The sequence below is a fragment of the Musca autumnalis genome, unplaced genomic scaffold, assembly GCF_047663935.1.
Source record: "Musca autumnalis isolate F117 unplaced genomic scaffold, ASM4766393v1 scaffold_4, whole genome shotgun sequence".
NCBI classification, from domain to species: Eukaryota; Metazoa; Arthropoda; class Insecta; order Diptera; family Muscidae; genus Musca; species Musca autumnalis.
In genome coordinates, this window is record NW_027411977.1 from 149,559,396 (window position 1) to 149,575,273 (window position 15,878).

Below are 15,878 nucleotides of genomic sequence, written 5' to 3' on the forward strand. Positions count from 1 at the left end.
CTGGTAAATACAAAATTCTCAATGAAATTGGGTTGTTCTTTGTAAATATTATTGGTAGTAAGATACAATTCGCAGTTATAGGATTGGCAGTTGAGTTTAGCCCGGTTTTTATGTGCTGAATTTGGTAACAGTAAATATTTCAATTCATGATGATTCGTTACATAAGAACGGCGCGAAGTCTTGGACCTATGACTGCAATATGTTTGTTAGAGCGTTTTTAGGTCACTAGGACACATTGATCAAAATTTCAGTTCGATGATTATCTAGAAGTATTTTTGTCACACCCTCCCATGTAAGTGCTACCACTGTGTATCTGTTTGTTAGATATTTTTGCGACATATGTTGCCAGAAGAACATTTGAGTGATTTAAATTTGCATTTTATGGACACCTGTTATGTGAAAAGCAAATGAAAATTATCTATTTACTCAGAATCAGGTGATGCATATTTTTTATCAGTAGTAACTTAAAATATTCGCTTTAGTTTTCTTGCTATTATGTAGTTTTTTACGATCAAATTAATGCGACCTATATAGGCAAGCCAATGAACGCACGTACTAAGTGCGTGCTGGACAATTTTAAAAATAAAACCTATTCATCGGATTGACTGGGTTTCATTTTGAAAATCAAAACTGTTTTGGTTTTCCTCAGTCATAAAAATTCACACACACACATTCTCATATTTTGAAAAACCCTGTAGGGACTGACGCTGATTTAAAGTTAATTAAAAACTAGCTTTTTTGTAAACATAAAGAGCAGTACACATTGTCAGTTTTTAATGTCGATATTTCGCAATTATCGATTACTGTCCAACCGTTCAGCAAACACAACAAAGCAACAACAAAGCTGTCATTCAAAACTGACAATGTGTACCCAGCTTAAGTGACTTTTTAAAGATTATTTTCCCTTATGCCAACTGACCTAAGTAGTCAGTATTGTCCATCGCTAGATTACTTTTCGACTGATTATAAACTAACTTTTTTTGCCTATTTGGAGTCAGTTTAAATAATAATGTGAAAAAAAACACATTTTGCTTTGTGTGTGTGTTTTTTTTAACTTTGCCTTTTCATATTCTCCCCCTCTTTATCTCTCTCTGTTATGTTTTGTTAGAGAAAAGAAGAGGCAAATTTGTATATTTCTTTTGTGTTCCTTTTTTATACCAGAACAATATTTGTAGTCTAAATATGTATGTACTTTCAAAAAATGCATACTAGAAGTTCTTTGCATTTTCAGTGTTGCATAGTGTTATTGGATGCTGCATTTATACAAAAAAATATTAAGAAAAAGCAAATGTGAATTATTTATACATTTGTGCCTTACGTATTTTTTCGACAAACACAAATACTTTGCAGAAGGTACATGTTTTTGTTTTCAGAGTTGTTGATCTCTAGATGACTTTTCAACCAATTTAATGACTTCACAACAACTTTATAGTCAGTCTACAAATAATCGATTTATTATCAAACATTTTATCAACTGGTTGATAAAAGTCCGACAGGGAATTTACACGCATTATCACAAATATTGACAATGGAAGTGAGTACCCTGCATAAGAATGCTACAAACATTGAAATTATTTGTGCAACTTTACGACAATTTCAGCAACAATACGTAACATTAATGAATAACATGTTTCTCTAAGACGATTGAAAACAAAAATGAATCAAATTTTTTTCAAAAAAGCAGAAGTGTGGTAGTATTTGGAACGAATTTGTTTTTGAATCGTCTTAGTGAGAAAGGCCATAAAATAGGATTTTTTACATTTATTTCTCCAGGGACGAATTTTCCTACGCCCAGCCTGATCGCGCAGTGTGGCAAGTTAAAACAGGTCATTTTGAAAAAGATATAGGTATCAAACCCTTCATACAGAACGGACATTTTTGTTCTTAGGCAATTCTCTATTCTCCAGTTTAAAGTCACTTTTCGGCGTAATCATTTGTCTCTTATACTAGTTTGAAGGATTGTTTTGCAATTGCACCTCATACCATGAGTATTAGTCGTTTGTCTTTTTGCAGTTATATCCAGATTAAATATTCTCGAGTAGGTCTTAAAACGATTTGAACTTATCTTTGTTTTAATGATTTATACAAAATAAATTGTTTTAAAATAATTATATTTTACGATATAGACCGTCCCGCTTCCTTTAAAATATATAAGTACTGTATAAAAAAAGTCTTATGGGTGGCACCGTGGTGTAATGGTATGCACACCCGCCTCGCACGCAGAAGGTCGTGGGTTCGATTCCTCGGTCAGGCAATATCAAATTTTCAACGGTGGCAAAATACCTCTCAGTAAATTTGGCGACATTTCTTGAGTATTTTAGCCATGTAAAATTTCTCTACAAGTGGTGTCTTAGGTCACACCGTTCGCACTCGGCGATAAACAGTAGGTCCCATATCATTGAGCTAATTGGAATCGGGTGCACTCATTGATAGGAGAGAACAATTATTATATTATTATGAATATCTTGCTGAGGCATACTCAAGAATATTATGCTTGTGGAAAGGGCAGGAGTTCCAACTGGATTTTCAGAATATTTATGTGTTAAAAAAAGGCCAACAATTAAGTTTCGAACTTTCAATTACTTTAAATCCTATGAATTCACTGGTTTACATCTTTGTTCATAGTTTTAAAAAAGTGAATATAGTAAACAATTTAAAACACTTTACGTTGTAATTATATTGCTCTGCATGAAGAAGTGATCTAAACCTAATTAAACTGGAACTTAAATATAATGTTTTGAGCAAATACATCAGTACGCTTATTTTAAGACTTTCCAGATGGTGGGCTTATCGATTTTCCCCCCAAAACTGAAAAGTAGGAAATAAACAGGGAAATTCGTTGATATGCTTTTTAAATAAAAAGTAGACTTAAATGTCTCGATAAACAACTGCCAAACCGCATTTAATATTTTCCTACGTCTCTTTTACGATACAAAGTGATTTTGTGTGTGTATTCCCAGCAAAATGTTCGATGCCAAAGATGACATTCAATCATGGGTGCAAGTGATCTAGCATGTCATCTTTTTAGCATCTTCATCGATGAATTTTATATGAGCGTGGACCCCAAAAGATGACGTTCTTTTCTGGATCCTAAGCATGTCATTTTAACCAATGCGTTGACATGTCATTTCCACCAATGCTTTGGCATGTCATTTCCACCAATGATTTGACATGTCATTTTCACCAATGCTTTGACACGTCATTTTCACCCATGCTTTGACATGTCATTTTAACCAATGCTTTGGCATGTCATTTTCACCGACCCCTTGGCATGAAATGTTCATGTATTGTTTGGAAAATGGAAATGCTGTATTGAAATATGGTTTTCATGAAAAACAGAACTCTTTATTAATTCAAACGAATTCATGAAATAACTACAATTAATTTATCAGTTTAGTTTTTCAAAAGTTTACATCCAAAATTGCAATGTAATCACCACCGCTGCAACGCAAAAGATTACTTCCTCCGTTCTCCGCAACTGATATTCTTTCATCAAAAAAGGTTTTTTCAATTATCTTCCCATCACCAGTTCAGATTTCGACATGGACTCCAAATGCACTCCTTTAAGTATTTTTATTTCGTAAATTACTTTTATTTTGTAATTTCGTTATTTTATAACAACATTTTGGTAATTTATACTCTTTTGTTTAGTGACGGAAATATGTAGGGATCTACAACCCGGCTTGCTTTAGGGATCTTTAAGAACAAAATGTAACGAACGGGGAGGAGAGACTTTTTATGGAAAATGCCATTTATGCTTAATTAATTTATTTTTAATTGTTTCTTTCCAAAAGTAGTTTCTTCTTTATTTTCAGATTCTTGTTCCTTTTCGTTTCGGACTTTTTTTTTCAAATTCCAAGAAGCGAGATTTGATTGATTTCATTCTATGTCAGATTTAGAACAGACAAGGGAACTTTTAAAATAGCAATGTGTGCAGTCCGATTCTATTTTTAGCTCGATGGTTGGGACTTCATATAATACCAATTGTTTAGAAGTTTTAGTTGTTTGATATGCAGGAAATGTAAGACAACATCACGACGACAGTTCTAACAACTTTGGTCTGTTCCAGAAACTGCAAGAATCTACTTATTTTTACTACGGTAACAATTTTTCCTTTATGTTATCGGAAAAAATAGTAAAAATTAGTAGATTTTTGCAGTACTGGAACATACCAAAATGAAAATAAACAGGTGTGTAAATAAAAACACAAACATCATATCTATTGGATCGATGGAATGGGTACAAATGCTGATGAAAAGATCGGATCTTTCACGACTTCCTTTGCATTGGTTTAAATCCTAAGAAAAGATCGGATCTTCCACGACTTCCTTTGAACCAATGCAAAAGATGACATGAAATCACGTCATCGCAAAGAACCCCTTCCGTCAAATTTTGCTGGGTTCTGTCGTTAGTGGGTGTTATATTATTTCTTGTTTGTGGCCTTGAAAGCTAAACAAATAATATAAAATGTGGGGTTTGCTATAATACTGTAAGCAATAGAGCTAATGTAAGCACAAAGACTGAATTGATAGCAGGTTAAAGCAGAAAATATTCAAATATGTGTTTAAATATGCCCTAGATAATCGAGTTAATAAATATCAGAATCAAGATACATTTAAACAAGCCACAGCCCAACTTAAACTTAAACAGATTCAGGAAAATCGAATAAATAATTACATTATTTGTGGGGTCAAGAAACCTCTATTTCTCAGACCATCGCTCTTTTGCGTATGATACATATTAAGTGGAAAACCATAATATGCATCATACGCAACATTGGTTCCAATGTCAAAAATAAAAGATCTGTGGAATTGATGTCAAAATGATAGAGTTGTGCCAAAGGAACTATATGGAACTATCTCGTTCACTTCGCAGTTCCAATGGCCCACATTTTTTCTTTGAACAAACTGCGTATACTTACTATCACACGTTATATTTGATGATGTTACTCATACGTTTTGGAACTAGTACAAGGAACTAGGAACTAGATTACCCAACTCTACAAAATGAATCACTTTGTCATCACTTTCAAGGTCAAAATCATTAAGGCCAAATTCCTATCTCCTATAATTTTTCTTGGGTTTTGGTCTATAAATATCAAACCGTTCAAAGTTCAAGTAATGATTATGATATATTTACTGAGAATTTTATCAAAAGTGTTTCATTTTCATTTTTGTGATTAAGTGATTTATTAAGTTAGTAAAAATTTATTATACCCTACACCACAATGCGGGAAGCAGGGTTTCGGAGTCGGAGTCTAGCAAATTTTGCTGGAGTCGGAGTCGTGAAAAAAGCTCGACTCCGACTCTGGGCGAAATTCTTTTTTTTTTCTAAATTTATCAAAAGAATTTTTATTTTATTTTTATATGGTAGAGAGAAGAACATTAATAAATTTTGGAAATCGTTTTTTTAATTTTATAAGAAAACTATGAGAAAACATGTAAGCAAAGGCTTTATTATAATTATTTTTTGGTCCAATTGATCCAATGGAAATCTCCATGACAATATAATTATAATTGCACCTTGTGCGTGAGCGTTCGAGCTGAATCGATTTTTTAACATATTTATATATGAGGAAAGGACAAAATTTTTTAGTTTCCATGAAGCCAAGGTTTGCACTATTATAATACGCGAACTATTGTAGTTTACCAGTAACTATGACTATTGCTGGATTAATTTAGATGTTTTTGTACAAAGCTCAAAAATTTAGCAAAAAAAATTAATTTACGTGGTAGTTACGACCGCGTAAAGGAAAAAACATAGGTAAAAAACGTTGAAGCTAAACAGGTTTTTTACATTGCTATTCGATTTCTGATTAAACCATTCAAATGACGGACATCTGTCCAAAGTAAAAGTGGGAGAATACAAAATGAAGATTACACTTCTAATGTATCACTTTCCAAAATTTCCACTGCATCCACCTTTTATGGATGCTGACATTTTGAAGCCGGATTTCAGGCGTTTTTTGTATTTTTTATGTAACTGGGACGCGCATTCGGATATTTCGAAAAACCAATTATAGGATTAAAGAACTCGCGATTTCGCATAATCTGATATGTATATTGAGTATGTAGCCCACACAACAGCAGAGTAATCTACTGCCAAAGGCCAAAATTTAGTGCGATATATTTTCTAAAAAACCTATTTTTTGGGTACAGTATTTACAATATCGATTTGAGTGTGCTGGTACCCCGCGATATTTTAGTTTTTCGACGATCTGGATCATATAAATCACAGAGCGTAAAAATCCATCTACTAGAACGGCGGAAACGGTTACTGCAAAAAGTGAAAATTTTGGGAAACATGTTTTTGAAAACATCGCTGATTAATTTGCGTTTTCTATGGATCGTTTTCTCTTTAGTTAAAAAACCGACACATCACTCGCGTTTTCGCGGAAACAGAGGTTTACAAAGTTTAACGGTATAGAAGCTGTATCCGATTTATCCCAAAACTACTGTGTGATGCTACATCCACGGTTATTGATGGATTTTATTGATATAGGTTTAGATCCATGTATTTTTTCACGGTTGATAATGAAATCGGATGCGCATAAAAAGTGTATGCACTTTGTGCAAATTAGACGCATTATACAGTTTTATGCACACTAAACTGCAGACGACGCTACATCGCCGCCGCCAAAGTAAACCTTGGTAAATGTTTACAAATGAAAAGAAAACAATTCGTTGTATCGGGAAACCGCATGCGCATCAAGTGATTTTGAGGATTTCGCGATTTACACGCATTTCAAAATGTATTTTACCCGATACTGCTTTCTTTCAAATTTATTCCGCATTGAAATGTACCCAAAATTTATATGAACGTCTTCCCTATCTTCCTCAATATGTTAACGTGTATTCGGGAAGCGATAACAATGATAAATGTGCGTTTTTGCGTGAATTTTACCTGAAATATATGAATAACTCCGACCTAGTTTTCCTACATTTTCTTCAACTAACTCACAAAATAAATTTGAAAAAATATTTTTTTCTTACAAACGTTTTTTAAAGTTGCTCAATATACTTTTTTGTTTTTGCTATAATATGCGAACCGCTAATTAGATTTGTAAAGTTTTGGTTTCATTTGAATCTTCGCGATGTTTAGATTACGTCCATATTTTTTTAAATATTTTTAGGATGCGTAAACAGCTTGAATTTTGTTAAAACAAATTGCAAAGTACCAATTTTTTTAACTCTTTCTCAATTTCCGCGAAAACTTAAAACTTTTCCACTAATGTTATGGGGCCTCAGAAATCATATATTACGTAGGGAGCCCCTAATAAGGAGAGTTTCTCAATATAATGATTAGAGTCTTTTAAAGATTTTTTTCTTTTTATCAGAATTGAAACCGCCATAACTTTTGCGCGCAACAACCAAAATTAGTATCTCGAACAGATTTAAGAATGGGATTTTTTTCCCAATCCATGTACCAAAAATCTTTCATGTAGCTTAAAAAAAAATTTTAATTTTTTTTTTTTATGGAAAACTAAAAAATTTTGTCTTTTCTTCATATACACTTTGGAACACTGGTTTTAAATCCTACTTATTTACACCCTACACTTTAATGTGGAACGTGTATTAAGGATGCGTTTGGAAGATGTATGTAGATGGTATAACAATCAAAAACCTTCTAAATGTATATGTTGTATGTGGTTTTTAATTGCTAATTTATCTCGTGTTGACCAAAACTTTATTATATTTTGAGGAAACTGAAAAAGTCAGCCTTAAGGTCTCAGGTCCAATATGAAATATCGCTGTAATAATATCGTCTTCTATGGCCTTGTGACGAAAAACTTAGCGGCAGATTTGTACTCTGCTCCTGAAATAATGTCTAAATACTATAATTGTGATCTTTAACAGGAAAAAATTTTTTCATATGAAAGGAAAATGACAGATTTTTCTGCCGACAGGGTATGCAACTTTATGTAAAAGATTACGACCCAATTCTTCGTGAATAGTTGATTTTACCTTTTAGCAATGCTAAGGCATGTGCTTAAAATAGTATATAAAGTTTTCAGGTACCTTATTGAAGTTCAAAAATTAAGCCGATAATATATTTTTCTTTCAATAAGGACCTGTAGCATGGAATGCCTCTAATATGCAACAGATCTCTTGGAATCGATGTCTAATGAATAATACCCAAACTTTCTAAGCAAAAGTATTCCTGTTGATTGATTAATAGTATCAAATTTGAGATATTACTAAAGTTGTTCATCTTGACTGTGTGTCCTTTATTAGATTTCTTTATGTATCTTCATATATAACAATGACATTATGTGGGAAATATATTGGGATCAAAGTGTAGTCCTTACGGATCTAACTTAGAAATATAAAGCATTTAAAATATACTCTTTAATATAATTTAAATTCAAAGCATTTCGTGGATAGCTAGTGTCCAGGAGTAGTGGTGTAGGATATCAAATGATCGGTTCCTTCCAACTTGACTTATTGGTTTTTTAGCAGTCGTACAAGTCTCCTGCTAAAAGTCCTACTGGTCTTCTCATCTTATATTCTATGAGAGGGCCTATTGGACTGCTATTAAACGCCCTGTGGTCTTTTATTAGAAATCCTACTGCTCATCAACATGAATACCAACATGTTTTCTACATAAGTCCCAAGATCTTTTGTTTTTATTTGTCCATATTGTTACTTGTTATAAATACATACTTTTATTATAGTTTGTATCTTAAATATCTTTTTTGTTTTACATGTAAATTGAGTCACATATTTTTTATTCTTCTTTTCTTTAAACAAATCTCTTAAAATCAAATCAAAATGTTACAGTTAGCAAACAAACAATTTTATCCAAAGAAAACATGGTCGTCCGGTTGGTTGATTGTTTGGCGTACTTAACTAATTGTATAATATAAAATTTAAACTATAATTTAATGCGACTGTATAAAAAAAGAGATGTGATAGGCTGACTGGCTGAATTTTAGTTGTTGAATCTTACTTTTTTAGCACTTTTCTTCTAAAGAAGAAAAGAACATCAATATCGCCATCAATATCTGGGTATTCGCATAAGGCAACCATACCATCGCAGTCCATTGATTCACCGGTGAAGAATTGTAAATCCTTGAAGCGGCCCAAAATGTCTTTCATGAGTTTCTTCATTTTGGTCTTGAAGACATCGACTTGATCGGGGGATTTCTCTTCCAATTTAGCCAAGACCTTCTTCATGTAGTCCTTCAAGTAGATGGTGTAGCTTTTCTTGTCGCCGAAGGCAAAGCATTCTTGCAAACGGTGATTCATGAAAACATCGACACCAGTTTCAACGGTTGTTTCTGTGCCTTGTAGATCCCCCACATGGAATACCAAAGTTCATATCTCGACGAGATAAAGCGATTTTAAGATGTGCGTCCGTCCGTCTGTCCATTCATTAAAAATTGTACGCACGAAACAGGCCGCAATTATGGACCAATATTCACGAAATTTTGTATGCAGGTCGGGTTCAGACCAGATAGTGCCAATAATTGTTGATAATGATCAGATGGTATTCAGCGTGTAAAATTGACCATAACTTGTATTGGAAAAATATCCAAATTTAATTTATAAGCAGTAATTTAAATTTTGGGGCATATTAGGACAACTTACGAAACCTAAGCTTGAAGACCAACTCTTGACCTCTCACTTGATGCAAATTATGTATGCAATGTAGCAGCTACATAAAGAAATTACTGTCTAACATGACGGTGCGCCTGAACTTACTTTATATGGAAGGTGCTTACACCTGGTAGGTTTTGAAGATTCTGAATCTACACAGTTAATAGATGAGAAAAATAAAAAAAAAAACAAAAAAATTGACGAAGGTATTTTTAAATTAATTAGGTTTTCACGATTGCTTGGAACTGGCAAGTCCTATTGAAATGGATTAGAGCAAAAGTTTTAGCTGTGAAAATTGTCTACATGATTGACCTCTATGATATTTTCGTGGATTTTACCATTTTTGAGGTATAGAAGTTCAAATTGCAACAATGCACTTACGCCGGAGAAGTTTCTGCAGATTCTGAGACAGCAATGTTCATAGATGAGAAAAATCCTAAAACAACAAAAAAATCGCTGGAGAGATTTTTAAATAAATCGCGGTAAATAATTACATTTTTAGTGTTTTTTTAGGTCCTATCGAAATGGGACTTATAAAAAAGGATGTAGAAAGGTTGCTACAACCTTTTCTTTAGTCCCATTTCGATAGGACTTGCGTTTTCCAAGCCAAATCCTGAAAACCTAAAAAACTTTAAAAATGTGACCTTTGACCGCGATTTATTTCAAAATCCCTTTGTCGATTTTTCTGATTTTTCCCATCTATAAACATTGTAGATTAAGAATCTGCAAAAACTTCCCAGGTGTAAGCACCTTCCTCTTAACGAAAGTTAATTCGCACCGTGCATGACATTGTTTTGTAAGGATGCGACACAGACAGTTCATTCTCCTAATTTCAACTTCTATATCTCAAAAATGGTAAAACCTAGGAAAATGTCTTAAAGGTCAATCATGTAGAGAATTTTCACAGCTACAACATTTGCTCTAATCCCATTTCAAAAGGACTTTCGGTTTCCAAACAAAATCCTGAAAGCCTAAAAACCCCTATATTTGTGAACTTTGATCGCGATTAATTTAAAAAGCGCTTCGGCGAATTTTTTGTTGTTTGTTTTTTTAATTTTTCTCATCTATGAACATTTCAGTTTCGGAATCCGCAAAAACTTCCTAGGTGTAAGTACCTTCCATTTAAAGTTTGTTAAGGCGCAACGTGACATATGTATATTAGGGCTATAACCAAAAAATACCACGCCAGTACAATATGCGGAATATTGTCCTGATAACGAAAACGCGTGTTTTAGTTCGATTCAGCTAAAAAAATGTTTCTGCACCGACTGCGATTACTAAAGCCCTTTTGATATTTTTTTATTTAAAAATTTAAATATGCTTTGTTTGAATAATTATTTATAAAAAACAAATACGATTCTCACAGCAATGTCATTAAAACAGTATGTAACTTTCGCGAATTCATTGCAAATGACCACATGTTTTCTTGTCCGATAGGTACAATAAATACCAACATATAATTCGCGAGTTTGCTAAGAAAAACAAAAAGTTGCGATATTTTCAAAGTTGCATTAAATGCTCCGAAGCATGTCAATTTGATAACAAATTGGTCCAGAATGGTTTGATATTGATTTTAAATTAGATAAAAACTTTTAATAAGTTATTACGGAAACAAAAAACAAATAAAATTAAAAAATGCATTACTGAGCTTCAATGCATTTGGTGCGGCAACTTTTTTTTCGCGATAGAGAAAAAAGCGCACCGTATTTCATAGTAGTTTTTCATATTCTACACGACTACGCATGCGGTTTCAATCACTTTAAATACAATGAATGTACTGGTTTTTTATTAGTTTTCTTTTTTTATTTATTTATTTTCTTTAAATGTCTGCACAACAAGACAAATGTCTTATAACTGAAAGTGCAGTCATATACATATAATATATGCCACTACGGTTAATCAGTAATAAAATATATATAAGCAAACATTTTTATATTATGATATTTAGATTTAATAAAATATAATTTAAAAAAATTAAATTTCAGTGTTTTATTTAGAAATGCACTTAAAACTAGGTAATCATTTGTCGCTTAGCCTCAATAAATATATTCTTTCTCATGATGGAATCTCTCAAATAAAACGCTTGCCGTTTAATTTTGCCACCATTTATAATTTAAATACAAGCGTTTTATTTGAGAGATTCCATCATGAGAAAGAATATATTTATTGAGCCTAAGCGGCAAATTATTTCCTAGTTTTAAGTGCATTTCTAAATAAAACACTGAAGCTTTATTTTTTTAAATTATACTAGCGGACCCGGCGAACTTCGTCTCGCTATTAAGGAATAAAATTTCATACAAAAACTCAGTTTTCGATTTTTCTAATTTTCCGACTTTTCCAGAGAGATTTTCCAAAATTTTCTTCCGTAAAGACCTTCTCCTCGAAAATACGAATAACTGACAAAAAATTTTACAGAAATCGGCCTAGCCGTTCTCATTTTATGAATTACTATACATTTTTTACACCATTTTTATATATATAGATTTTATTTTTAACTTTTTTGACCACTGAGAACAAAATTATAGTCAATTCAGGCCGAATATTTAGATAAAAACTTTAAAATGCCTGAAATCGTGCAGTACCGTTATATAAAGGCTATACCAAACCTAGACTTATGTCCATAATTTTTGGTGGGGAAGTTTCTGTACCATTGGGGACTTCAAATGCCAAGTTACAGCCAATTCGGGCTAAAAATGAAGATAAAATCCTTAAAACACTTGAAATCGGGCCGTACCGCTATATGGGGGCTATACCAAAACCTGTACCTATGTCCATCATTTTTAGTAAGGAAGTTTCTGTACCAATGGGGGTCCCATTGCAAAGTTACAGTCAATTCGGCCTAAAAATGAAGATAAAATCCTCATAATACTTAAATTGGATGGGAGGGTCTATACCAAATCCTGGACCTATGTTCACAATTTTTGGTGGGGAAATGTCTGTATCATTGGAAATCCCAAATGACAGCTACTTCTGTCAAAAATGAAGATAAAATCTTCAAAATACCTGAAATCGGTTGGTACCGCTATATGGGGCTGTAGGAAAAATTGGGTCCATATTCATGTATTGTCATCCAAATCCGAAAAGTGTGCAAAGTTTCAGTTCGATTGGTCAACCGCAACTGCGTTAAAAATGAGTTAATAGATTTGAACTAAATCGGGTGGTACCGCTATATGGGGGCTATAGGAAAAAATGGACCCATTTGGATTTGGTTTCATATTCATGTATTATCATCCAAATCTGAAAAGTGTGCAAAGTTTTAGTTCGATTGGTCCTCTGCAACTGTGTCAAAAATGTGTTACCAGAGTTGAAATGCAAGTTAAATAAAACACCGTTAAAACACTGTAAAATGGACAAATCTTTGTTTTAATTTCATATTCATGTATTCCCAGCAAAATAAATTGGAAGTAGTGCAATGTGGACTAGTTCTGTCACGGCATGTTTTGATGTATTTCAAACGGAGTCGTTAAAAAGGCACTCCAGTCCTCACATTTTAACTGCATTTGGATGCAATCCAAAGAATGACATCCACTTGTCACAATTAAACAGCATCCGGATGCAGTCCAAACGGAGTCGTGAAAAGGCACTCCGTTCGCTACATTTTATTAGCAGTTGTTAGAGATCCCTACATGTACATAAATCAGTTTGTACATCTCTATATGCAGCGGTATACATTTTACAAAAAGAGATAAGCGTGTTAACATTTCCAAACATTTGTTAATACAAACTAAATAATATTTAATTTGTGAACATTTTTCCCGTAACTCACGAGAAGAAAATTTCCGAATGGAGTGCTGTTGGAGTACATGTCGAAAACTTAACTGGTGATGGGAAGACAACCCATTTAGCAGATGAAACAAAAACAGTTCAGCTTGGATTAAATGGAGAGCGGAGGAAACACGCATGTTTGCGATTGAATTCAATGGAGCATTTTCATAATTTGTGTTAATGTAATAAAGTTCTTAATATGTTTGTTTTACGGTTCACTGTGCAACACGAAAATTATTAACCATATTCTGACAACGCAGTGTGATAGAACACCAAAAATGAGAAGACGCGTGTCTCGCCGTTTTTCCCCATCTCATCAACTTTCGCGGTTATAGGCCTCCATAGGTTTGAGGCTTTGATGTATAAAGGGTCATTTAGTCAGGACTATATCTTCCAAACCGTTAGGAAATTTGAATTTATTTCGGAGGCAAAGTTGTAGCTCTAGTCTTAAAGAACAAAAATTGTGAACACATATAATCCATCAAGCTTCATCTGCAAGGTGAAAATCGCCATGGTCAAATTTCTTTTAAAATTTTTCTCAAGTTTTGTTATATAGCTTTCAAACCGATCAAATAGGAAGCAAACAATCAACTACAAAAATGTACCTCAGATCTCAATAAACATATTTCTAGAATATATGTATATACTCTGTAGAAACGGATCTTAATGGTCAAAATAGCAAAAAAAAATTTCGACTTTTATCCTCTTTTCTAGATTTCTGCTCCATAGATATCAGACCGTTCAAAATTCAAGAAAACAATCAACCACAATATCGTAGTAAAGGCATCAATAAACAACTTTCTGGAATATGCGAAATGTCTATGAACGGTTCTTAATGGTAAAAATAGCAAAAATCTTTTGAAAATATCCAATTTTTATACTTTTTTCTCCGACTCTGGTCCAAAGATACGCAACCGCCCAAAAATTAAGGATATAGTCAACCACAAAAATGTACCTTAGATTTTAACAAACAAGTGTCTAGAAGAAATGAAAATCCTAGGAACTATTCTTCAAGCTCAAAATTCGATTATCTTAGATCATTCTTTCCTGTTCATGTCCGTAAATAACAAACCTTTCAAATTTCCTTGAGTTTTTAACAGTTTGTTATGCAGAGGGAATGTTAAAAATAATTTAATTGTTCGTGAATTCCTGAGAGTCATTCATAGAATCTTCATATGTTCTAGAAAGTTGTTTACTGAAATCTAAGGTACATTTTTGAAGTTGACTATATCCTTATTTTTTGGGCGGTTGGGTATCTTTGGACCAGAGTCGGAGAAAAAAGTATAAAAATTGGATATTTTCAAAAGATTTTTGCTATTTTTACCATTAAGAACCGTTCATAGACATTTCGCATATTCCAGAAAGTTGTTTATTGATGCCATTGCTATGATATTGTGGTTGATTGTTTTCTTGAATTTTGAACGGTCTGATATCTATGGAGCAGAATCCTTCAAAAGTTTATAAAAATCGCAATTGTTTTGCTATTTTGACCATTAAGATCCGTTTCTACAGAGTTCGTATTTTCTAGAAAGATGTTTATTGAGATCTGAGGTACATTTTTGTAGTTGGTTGTTTGCTTCCTATTTGATCGGTTAAAAGCTATATAACAAAACTTGAGAAAAATTTTAAAAGAAATTTGACCATGGCGATTTTGACCATGCAGATGAAGCTTGATGGATTATATGTGTTCACAATTTTTGTTCTTTAAGACAAGAGCTACAACTTTGCCTCCGAGATAAATTCAAATTTCCTAACGGTTTGGAAGATATAGTCCTGACTAAATGACCCTTTATACATCAAAGCCTCAAACCTTTGGAGGCCTATAAAAGCGAAAGTTGATGAGATGGGGAAAAACGGCGAGACACGTGTCTTCTCATTTTTGGTGTTCTATCACACTGTGGAGTCAGAATATGGTTAATAAAACATGACTCAAAAAATTATACACAGTGTAATAAATGCTTTTTTTTGTTCTGGGATATTTTGTAATGGCTTGCACAATTTCCGCAGAATGCCTGTATCAAAACACGTGCTTTGGACTGCCTCCTATTCTACCCCAAAGGGTTAGTTAAAATGCTATGCCAAAGGGTCAGTTAAAATGCAGTGCCAGAGGGTCAGTTTAAAAGGGTCAGTTAAAATGCAGTGCAATGGAGTGCCTCTTTCAGTAGTCACGCTCTTGTAAAAATCATGAGTGAAAATGCATAATTTGATGCACTTCCAGATCACTTGTACATATCATTTAACTGAATCTTTGGAGGCAAACTTTTTGCTGGGTTGTCATCCAAATCTGAAAACTGTGCAAAGTTTTAGTCCGATTGGTCAACTGCAACTGTGTCAAAATTGAGTTACCAGATTTGAAATGCAATTTAAATAAAACACCGTTAAAACACTATAAAATGGACCAATCTATGTTTTAATTTCATAATCATGTATTTTTATTCAAATCTGAAAAGTGTGCAAAGTTTTAGTACGATTGGTCAACTGCAACTGTGTCAAAATTGAGTTACCAGATTTGAA